Source organism: Canis lupus, chromosome 14, assembly GCF_048164855.1.
Source record: "Canis lupus baileyi chromosome 14, mCanLup2.hap1, whole genome shotgun sequence".
NCBI lineage: Eukaryota > Metazoa > Chordata > Mammalia > Carnivora > Canidae > Canis > Canis lupus.
In genome coordinates, this window is record NC_132851.1 from 61,785,631 (window position 1) to 61,796,505 (window position 10,875).

At 35.5% G+C, this 10,875-nt stretch overlaps 1 protein-coding gene across 1 annotated transcript in view; it reads right to left on the bottom strand.

Moving 5' to 3' along the window:
* CSN2 (casein beta) overlaps positions 1–9,999 on the bottom strand; it is a 115,744-nt gene extending 105,745 nt beyond the window's left edge. Inside the window, exon 1 of the mRNA XM_072775277.1 lies at positions 9,934–9,999. The gene's annotated coding sequence lies outside the window, so the exon portion shown is untranslated. The remainder of the gene's footprint in view (positions 1–9,933) is intronic.
* Positions 10,000–10,875: the final 876 nt, after the last annotated feature.

A 10,875-nucleotide genomic window follows, 5' to 3' on the forward strand; every position in this document is an offset into this window, starting at 1 on the left:
ATATTATTGACTCTAGTTGCTCTGCCGGTAACTGAATAGGCTTGGAGGATTTGTAGACTCAGATAATGGTTGTGGTTCTATATTTCTTTTGGAAATGTGGAAAATAATGAAAAAGTAAGTCATCAAAAAATATTATTTTCACCTAAGGAATCTGCCAGAATCTCTCAGGAAGTAAGTCACAGCATTTTTATGTTACATAAGCATTGAAAATTATTTTTTCCAAACCATTAGAGTTATTTTATTACACATAATTTATTTTATAGAAATGTGCATGGCTGAAGAATGTGGACATCCTTCCTTGTTAGGCAAAATGTGTTGTCTTACACAGTTAGATATTTTATTCTATGTAAAAAATCTGCATTTTTTCCTAGGAGAAAAACCAATGTTCATGAGAACTCTACAGAGGTCTAACATATGTAAGGGCTTGTGTTCTAATACTATTCTAACATTTGGAAAAGTTAGTCTGCTGTCTAAATAATAGGGACAAACTTAAAACATGTTCATTTTCTAGCTATGCACAAAATATCTGTGTTAGTTTTATTTTTTGAGTGAATCAATTAAGGGAGATTTATTCTTGCTTAGCTACACTACTATCAAACTTCTTGAAATTTTTAAATAACGGAGATCTTGCTATTGAGTGTCTTCCATTACCATAAGCTTGTGTTTCCCCAACATGGTATTTCAAATATTTGTCAAATACAATTCTTATCCAGGCTATATTTAATGAACATCTTTAATTTATACTGCTTAACACTTTAGTTTAAGAAGAAATTTTATATGATAACCGCAGCCACAGCTTTATCCTGTAGTTATATGTACAGTTTTCTGATACACATGAATATAAACAAAATTTTTTAATTCTTCTATTTATATACTACCTAAAATTGTCTTCTAAACGTATCTAACTAATATTTATCGCGTATGTATTACATGTCAGACTCATTTTAGGACTCTGAAGATAAAGCAGTCTGTGACCCACAATATTTCTGTCCTTACCAATAGTTATTAAAAAGGAATTTGGGGGGGCTCCTGGGTAGCTCGGTCTGTAAATGTCTGCCTTCTACTCAGTTCATGATCCCAGGACCCTGCGATCAAGCCCCACATTGGGCTTCATGCCCCACAGAGAGTCTGCTTCTCCCTCTGCCACCTCCATTATTCTCTCTCTCTCTCTCTCTATCTCTCAAATAAATAAAATCTTAGGAAAAACTGAGAGCTTGTCTCTTAAGATCAGGAACATGACAGAGATGTCCACTCTCACCACTGCTATTCAACAGAGTACTAGAAGTCCTAGCCTCAGCAATCAGACAACAACAAGAAATAAAAGGCATTCAATTTGGCAAGAAGTCAAACTCTCCCTCTTCGCAGATGACATGATACTGTATATAGAAAACCAAAAGAATCCACCCCAAGATTGCTAGAACTCATACAGCAATTCAGCAATGTGGCAGGATTGCCACAAAATCAAATACCCAGAAATCAGCGGCACTTCTATACACTAACAATGAGACTGAAGAAAGAGAAATTAAGGAATCAATCCCATCTACAATTGCACCCAAAAGCATAAGATACCTAGGAATAAACCTGACCAAAGAGATAAAGGACCTATACTCTAAGGACGAAGGACACTTTTTAAATCCAGGAAGACACAAAGATATGGAAAAACATTCCATACTCCTGGATTGAAAGAATATATATTGTGAAAGTGTCTATGCTACCCAGGGCAATTTACACATTCAATGAAATCTCTATCAAAATACCATGGACTTCCTTCACAGAGTTAGAGCAAATAATCATCAGATTTGTATGAAACCAGAAAAGATCCTAAATAGCCAGAGGAATGTGGGAAAAAAACAAATCTGGGGGCATCACAATGCCAGATTTCAAGCTATATTACAAAGCTGTGACCATTAAGACGGTATGGTATTGGCAGAAAAATAGACACATAGATCAATGGAATAGAATAAAGAGCCCAGAAATGGACCCTAAGCTCTATGAATAACTCATCTTGGACAAGGTAGAAAATAATATACAATAGAAAAAGGCAGTCTCTTCAAGAAATGGATTTGGGAATATAGGACATCCACATGCAGAAGAATAAAACTAGACCATTCTGTTATACCATACACAAAGATAAACCGAAAATGGTTCAAAGATCTAAATGTGAGACAATAATCTATCAAAATCTTAGAGGAGGATGCAGGCAACAACCGTTTTGAACTTGGCCACAGCACCTTCTTGCAAGACACATCTCTAACAGCAAGGGAAACAAAAGGAAAAGTGAACTATTGGGACTTCATAAAGATAAAAAGCTTTTGCACAGCAAAGAAACAGTCAACAAAACTAAAAGACAACCTACAGAATGGGAGAAGATACTTGCAAATGACATATCAGATAAAGGGCTAGTATCCAAGATCTATAAGGAGCTTATCAAACTCAACACCCAAAAAACAATCTAGTCATGAAATGGGCAAAAGACATGAATAGACATTTCTCCAAAGAAGACTTAGACATGGTCAACAACAACAAAAAATGCTCCACTTGACTTGCCATCAGGGAAATACAGATGAAAACCACAAGGAGATACCACTTACATCAGTGAGAATGGTTAAAATGAGAAGACAGGCAACAACAAGTGTTAGGGAGGATGTGGAGAAAGGGGAACCCTCTTGCACTGATGGTGGGAATGAGAATGCAAGCTGGCAGAGCCACTCTGGAAAACAGTGTGGCATTTCCTCAAGAAATTAAAAATAGACCTACCCTATGACCCAGCTAATGTGCTATTGGGTATTTACCCCAAAGATACAGATGTAGTGAAAAGCCAGGACACCTGTACCCCAATGTTCACAGCAGCAAAATCCACAATAGCCAAGCTGTGGAAGGAGCCTCGTTGTCCTTCAACAGATGAGTGGATACAGAAGTAGTCTATATATACAATGGACTATTACTCAGCCAACAGAAAGGATGAATACCCACCATTTACTTCGATGAGGATGGAACTGGGGAGTATTTTGCTGAGTGAAAGAAGTCAATTGCAGAAAGACAATTATATGGTTTCACTCATATGTGTAATATAAGAAATAGTGAAAGGGACCGTAAGGGAAGGAGGGGAAACAGAATGGGGAAAAATTAGAGAGGAAGACGAACCATGAGAGACTCTGAACTCTGGGAAAGAAACTGAAGGTTGCTGAAGGGAAGGGGGGAGGATGGGGTAACTGGGTGATGGGCATTAAGAAGGGCACATGATGTGATGAATACTGGGTTTTATACTATATATTGGGAAATTGAGTTTCAATAAAATATTTAAAAAATGAAATGGTACCACGTTTTATAACTGCTAAGGGATAAATATCCTTTTCTTTTAAAAAACAATGAAAGGAGAACTTTAAAAATATATGTAACACAGAGAGTAGCCATTGTTCTGCTATTCTACCTAGCACCCTTTCCTCCTCCTCCTGATAAAAGCACCACTCCCTTCTGTCCCCCCCCCCCCTTTTATAGAGCTCTTGGTCTCAATAGGTGACTCAGGGGAGGCTACAGCATGGAGCACCCAGCTATGCCAATCCTATCCCTCCCCAAGCCACAGTGGTGGGTCTGTATTCAAACTTGGCCAGCGTATATCTTGTTCTACTGACCCCTGTGACAGTTTCAATGATGAGCTTATGACTATAAGTAGGACAAGTGGTATTATTTTCTGGATTGATTTCAGGAAATCAGGAGAGACAATATTTTGCCTTTTTCAGAAGTTATATAGTTGGAGTCATACAGAATGTAGAGTTTTCAGATTGGCTTCTTGCACTTAGCAATATCCATTTAAGTTTCCTTCATGTGATTTTAGAGGTTCACACCTAATTTCATCTTTTTTTTTTTTTTTTTTTTTTATGACAGTGTCCTTAGAGCTTTATAAAACAGGCGGGGAGGGACAGATTTAGCTGATACACTATACTTTGCTGACTTCCAATCTAGATAGCTTATTTCTTTTTAGCACTAAATCATATTTCATTGTATGGATGCACCACACTTTATCCTCCACCTATTGAAAGCCATCTTGTTTACTTACAAATTTTAGCAGTTATGAACAAAGCTCCTATAAACAAAAATAAAAAATAAAATAACTTAATGATCATTTAAGTTCAAACTCATTGTAAAAAACTTTAGCTCCCTACTCTGCTTTTTATGTATATGTTGTCATATTTTGCATGTTTCATATTTGTGATTCATATTTTTTTACATCTAATTATGGCCATTTCTTTTGCACCAAAGAAGTCCCTTTAATACTTCTTGTAAGGTTAGTTTAGTGCTGATAAACTTCTTTACCTTATGCTTGTTTCGGAAACTATCTCTCCTTCATTGTGAATGATAACCTTGTAGGGTTGATTGTAAGTTTTCTCCTTTCATCACTTGTGTCGTGTAACTCCTTTGTGGTCTACAAAGTTTCTGCTGAAAAATCAGATGAAAAATAGCCTTTAGGGTTTCTCTTGTATGTAACAGTTGCTTCTCTCTTGGTGCTTTTAAAATTCTCTCTTATATTTAATATCTGACATTTTAATTATTATGTGTCCTGGTGTGGACCAGGATGGGTTAGTCTCATTTGGAAGTCTGTACAGTTAAACCTGATGTCCATTTCTTACCCCAAGTTAGGGATATTCACAGGTACTAATTTTTCAAATTATTTAATGCCCTTCTCTTCCTCTTCTGGGAAATTTATAATGCAAATGTTCATTTTCTTAATGTTGTCCAAGAGATCTCTTAACCTATCTTCCTTTGTAAAAACTCTTTACACTTTTTGCTAGTTAGCTTGGGTACTTTTCATTAGCCTGTTTTCCAGATCATTGATACATTCTTCAACATCTCCCAGTCTACTGTTGATTCCCACTTCATTTTAGTAATTCACAGGAGACTAGACACCAAATGGTTTTATAGTTGAATAAATCATCATTGCAGAACCTATCACAGACTATAAACTATTTCATTGTCAGACAAATAAGGAAAGGAGAAAAAAGAAAAAGAGGAGGAAGAGAAGAAAGAAAATCCAACAAAAATACCCATTCACTGTTTGCACACTTATGCCACAATGTAATGTCAGACTTATGATACAGCAATAGCACTTTATTGATGTTTCCCTTGTAATCGCATTTTCAAACAGAACACTGGTTAGTTAAAGAGGAAATGATATCTGTTTTACTTAAGAGTAAAATATCAGGACATGTTCTGGTCCGTCAATATTCTATAATGACCTATTGTCCTGGAAGATGGCAAGAGAATAAACACAAGAAGGTTATTCCACTGCTTAGATTTCACCTTGTTTCCCATACTCTCAGGCCAACCCCATGCTTTTATTATGTTAAAGCAGAAAGTAATGAGTGGAATCAAGTTGACATTTTGATGTCCAACGTAAAATATGGGTGAGTGAAGTTTAATTGTAGATTGTAAATGTGTATATTCACGTCTCTCTATTTTTATTACCTGGCAGTTTGGTTTTGTTGCAGATACTGTTCGGTATTGCCCGTAGAGAGTTAGTTCACTTCTTCATGAGGTTATGAATCTCCTAGATCTATTACAATTGTGCCTACTAACATTGCTTACATAAATCAATCAAAAATTAAGTGAAGGAAGAAATTAGGCAAGAGGTGGAGGGAGACAGACAGAAACTACTTAAAAAGAAAGGAAGTCATATGATAATTCTAAATGAAAAAGCAGGGCTTGTTTTTAAAAATCAGGCTTATTTCAATACTTACTAAACTAAAGATTAGCTTTGCTTTGCACTTGAGAAAAGACTATATATCTTTTAGGCTTATAAATAAATGAAGTATGTTCCTTAATATAAATAATTTCTAATGTCTGGTTCAAATATATCATAGATTATTTACCATTAGGTAAATATTGTCTTGAAACACCTGATAAAAAATTAAACTTTCAGTTTTATTTACAGGACCTAATTTCTAGATAAATAATACATTATTGAGTCTATCATTTGGTTTCTCAGTCTTTATGCTACACACATAATTGCCTGAAGATACTGTTTAAATGAGATTCCTAGTGCATCTCTAAGCTTCTGATGCAGTGCATCTTGAAAGAGGGCCTATGAATTTCCATTTCCAGAAGTTCTCAGGTTATTCTGATTCTGATGGTCTCATGTATCACTTTCAGTAACAGTGGACTATCATGTAACATTTACAACCTCTAAAAATGATTTTCTGATATTCAGTTCTGACCACTTTGAATTACTTAACCAGTAGCAAAGCAGTGACTTTTTATACAAATTTACCTGGAGACTAAACAAAAATAAATTTTCCTCCTTTCTAGTGTAAAATGTACACATGGCTTCCACTGAGGAACATGAGCCCCCTTAAAGGCTCAAATAAATTCAATTCCAAAACATATGTTTCCAGTTACTTGTGAGGTATGTAGACTAAGCATCTATGGTCATTTGATTTGAAAATAAGAATTATTTTATCATACAGTACTCAATAGATGACTGAATTTTGGCCAATTTTGGATATACATCAAGACTTAAAGCATGCCAAAGCCAATTGAAGAAAACACATTTTAATAGTTTGGAGGAAACACACGAGATGAATGAAGACTCCAATTTTGTTATGACAGTTGTCACCAGTTATTAGACACAAGTAGAATTTTAATAAAATGGTATCATTTTTGGCATAGAGTACTTCCGTCTTGGACATGCATTTGTTGAAATAGGGAGATGCTTTGTTTCAGAAACATTTTTACTCTTTCAATCATTTATTTCTATGCTTGGTTTCTTGCAATTTTCTTTCCCCTTTGTTTTATTCACAGATGCCTAGATTAAGACTGGGATTAATATTTGATGGGTCCATTTGTTTCCTAGTCATCTGCTTTACAATCTCCTATTGTAAAATCACCATGTTCAGTTTATCTTGATTTCTGGGGACAGGTTTGGGGCATCATTTTCAGTTTAATAATATGTTCTCATATTTGACATGATTTAGAAAAACAAATGGAGGATTTCAGTGTATTTAAATACCTCAGTCCTCTGGTAAAGCACATCATCTCTTAGGGCTTCAGAACTTTGGCCTCTGACTCCTGAGTCTTCTCTCTGCTAACAGGTAATATGTTCATGTACAATCAAGTATGAGGTTATATTTTAATCCTTTGTGTTTTTTGGAATAAGCTGAAAACTACTTAGAAAATGTATATTACTGCCTAGTAATTTCTCATGAAGAAACAATTTAAAGACATAATGACCTGATGTGAGGATCTGAAGGTGAGTTCAGGATTTCAGTGCCTCTGAATTGACAGTGATCATTGGACAGAGAGACGGATGTGTCAAATGGAGGAGATGTGCTCCATCATCTCTGCTGGTGGGATTTTCTAAAAGCTTTTTTAGTTCCTTGATTACGTATGTGACATCAGCTTTGTTAAGAATTATTTTTACCTTTAACTTAAAGTTTAAATTTAGAAGAAAATGGTATCTGAATAGATCAGATCTCTTTTAGGAAACACATGTATTCAAAAGTTTTAAGTCACCTTTTTAAAAAGTTACTTTATTCCCAGCACTAATCATTTTCCATAATCTTTCCATGCTCTTTTCATCATTCTAAATAGTTTGTTTCTGCATAATTAATAATGTATAAAGGCACTTTTTCATTTTAATAATTCATTTCATTTAACCCATTTTAATTTTATTTTAATTTGGCTGGGAAAAAAAAAAACTTGTAGTATCTCAGACTTTTATCATTCTGTTCCTTGGGAACTATTATTTCAAAGCCCTTAATAATCTATCATTTATCTATCTATCTATCTATGATCACTTTCTGTTAATTTCTCCCAATCTTCTACTTTTAACAAAATGCCAGCTAGAAACATCCTATTCTGTATCATAACATGACTGAATATTTGGCTTAGCAAGTAGATGATAGAAAAATTTCACCAAGAAATATTTAATTCTCATTAATTGTCTAATGCCACAGATCTGAGTTCAAACTATTGGGGCAAATTAGCAGATAAAGAACAAGGAAAATGTCATTAGCCCTGAGGTCTGCTTTGTATGTTAAAGATTTAGAGTTATTAGCAGAAGAACAGTTGCTTCTCCCTATAGACATAAGTCGTTACTCTAATGTTCTATCAAAACTGGTGGTTGAGAAAAAAAGATTTGACCTATTATTTATCTTATATTTTGAAAAATTTTTATTTATATGTCTTCAATTAAGAAATAAATAATCAGGATTTCTGGGTGGTTCTACTGGTTGAGCATCTGCCTTTGGATCTGGTAGTATTCCAGGGGTTCTGGGATTGAGTCCTGTATGGGGCTCCTCGCAGAGAGCCTGCTTCCCCTCTGCCTAGGTCTCTGCATCACTCATGAATAAAATCTAAAATCTAAGAAAGAGAAGAAAGAAAGAAAGAAAGAAAGAAAGAAAGAAAGAAAGAAAGAATTTCTTTTTCTACAGCAATAAAATTGGATTCGCTTACATATAGAGAATTACAAATACATGTCAATTAATCCCATATCATGTTAATTTAGTTGAAGTGGTTAATATGGAGAATACATTATTTTCAACAATTCTATTTGTCAAAGTATTTACAGATATTGTCCCTGGAAATTCTTTTTTTTTTTAAGATTTTATTTATTTATTCATGAGAGACACGGAGAGAGAGGCAGAGACACAGGCAGAGGGAGAAGCAGGCTCCATGCAGGGAGCCCAATGTGGGACTTGATCCCAGGACTCCAGGATCACGCCCTGGGCTGAAGTCAGGCACTAAACCACTGAGCCACCCAGGAATCCTAATCCCTGAAAATTCTTTTCAATTTGATGTTTCTCTGCCAAGTATCATTCATTTTCCAATACCAGGGTCACACCATCTACACCCTTCTCAGCCAGGAACCTGGTTCCTTTTCACTCACTCTGTTAAGAAACCAGTCCCTGTTGCTTGTCATTCTGTCTTCTAAACATTTCTTTACACTCATGCCATTCTGTGGCCACCATAATCTCACAACAATCTAAGGGCTTGGCCTGATCCCATCATTGTCCTCCTTACATGTTGAATGATGTCCCTTCTAGCATGCTACCCTCTCCTTCCTTTGTGTTCTTCAGCTGGCTCCCAACACCTCTCCTTTCTTCTATATAGCCTAGCACAAAAAAAGCCTAGCTTTTGCTTTATTTTAATGTCCTCATCCTCTTGGTCTCTTCAAGATGTCCCTTTTGGGTGTTTCTATAGCACGTTCCTATTTCCAAATCGTGGCACCTATATTGATTTAGCAATGTCCCCTGCCAACCTCTAAGTTCCCTAGTGTCAGGCAATGTGCTTCCACTGTCTTTGTGTTTCCAGTGTGTTTCCCAAGGCTTTGGAGAATAGTCAGTCAATAAATGTTTGACTTGCAAATGCAGGAGTGAATATGCTACTGATTTTCACATATGTTTTCACAGGAATCAGCCAAATATGAAGATCTTTGTCTTTGCCTTTGTCATGGCCCTCATGATTGCCATGATTGTAAGTATATCCGGAAATTTTGAACAATATATTCTCAGTAGTTCTCCAAGGAGTCTCCTTATTTCTTGTGTTCTGGTCATTGTTTGCATTTTCCTGATAACAGCTTTATAGATTTTAATATTTTTTATTAGCCATTTCTTTGAATTAACCTAGACATTCATTAGGGGTTTAGAATAAATCTTGGGTGCACACACTCACATACACATGCACAGACACACACACGTTAAATACACGTGGACACTCAGGTGTAATTAGCTTAATATAAAAGCAACAGTTTTAAATGAGCTCCATGCAGCTGTGCAGGTAAGAAGCTAATAAAAGACATTTAAATATTACAAGGTCTAGACCAACCAAATGTCAGGAGTTCCTGCCTCTATTAAATCATTTCCTTGTATGTCACTAGGTAAAACTTGACCTATCTGAAACTTTCTTCCTCCTCCACTTCCTCCTCCTCCACCTTCTTACCTCCTTCTTCTCCTCTTCATCCTCCTCTTCCTCTGCGTCCTCCTCCTCTCCTATTCCACTTCCTCCTTCCCTCTCCTTTTTACCTTCCTTCTCTTCCTCCTCCACTTCCTGATCTCTTCCCTCCTCTCCTGTCCTCCCTCTCAACTTCCTGCTTCTGTCCTTCCCCTCAACCTTCCCTTTATTCTCCCCTCTTCTTTCACCTCCTTCTTGTTGACTCTTCCTACCTTTGTTTCTTATTCTGTTCAAATAATGTTCTTTTCTGGGTATTCTTTGTGTCTAGTTACTGACATATTCATCAAGAAATAATACTTCTTCAATCAATCCAACAAGTTCTAGTGGATGTTATCAAAACAAATTGTTTATGATATCACAGTATAATACTTAGTTTTCTAATAAAAGAACAGAATTGCAAAAAATAAAAATATAAGAACAAAGAAAAACATAATACCAGACTCTATTAGCACAAAAAATATTTGAACATCAGTATCTCTTAAACTATATAAAACATAGCCATGTTAAAAAAAAAATTTGTTTTGAAGAAACCCAAAGCTTAGCTTTTCAGTATCTCTCTGTTCACACATGATAGATTTTCCTTCCTTTCACACATGCAAAAAAAATTGAACCAGAGTGATTTGATACTGGAATGTAGCAAATTATTTATAGCAAAAACCTACTCTTTGCTAATTTTAAACATGTCATTAAACAACAGCAATAAAAACTATTTAGCATATCAGTTATGAAGAATTTGTCCTCATTCTGTTTAATCACAATTATGGCAGCTTGGTGCATTTTTGTACTCAATTTGAAGTTATAAAATGAAGATGCTCATTATTATTTTTTACTTTTTTCCCAGGGAGCTGATTCATCTGAAGAGGTAAGACATTTTCATTCACTTCAGGGAGCTGATTCATCTGAACAGATAGCGCATTTTCATTCACTTCA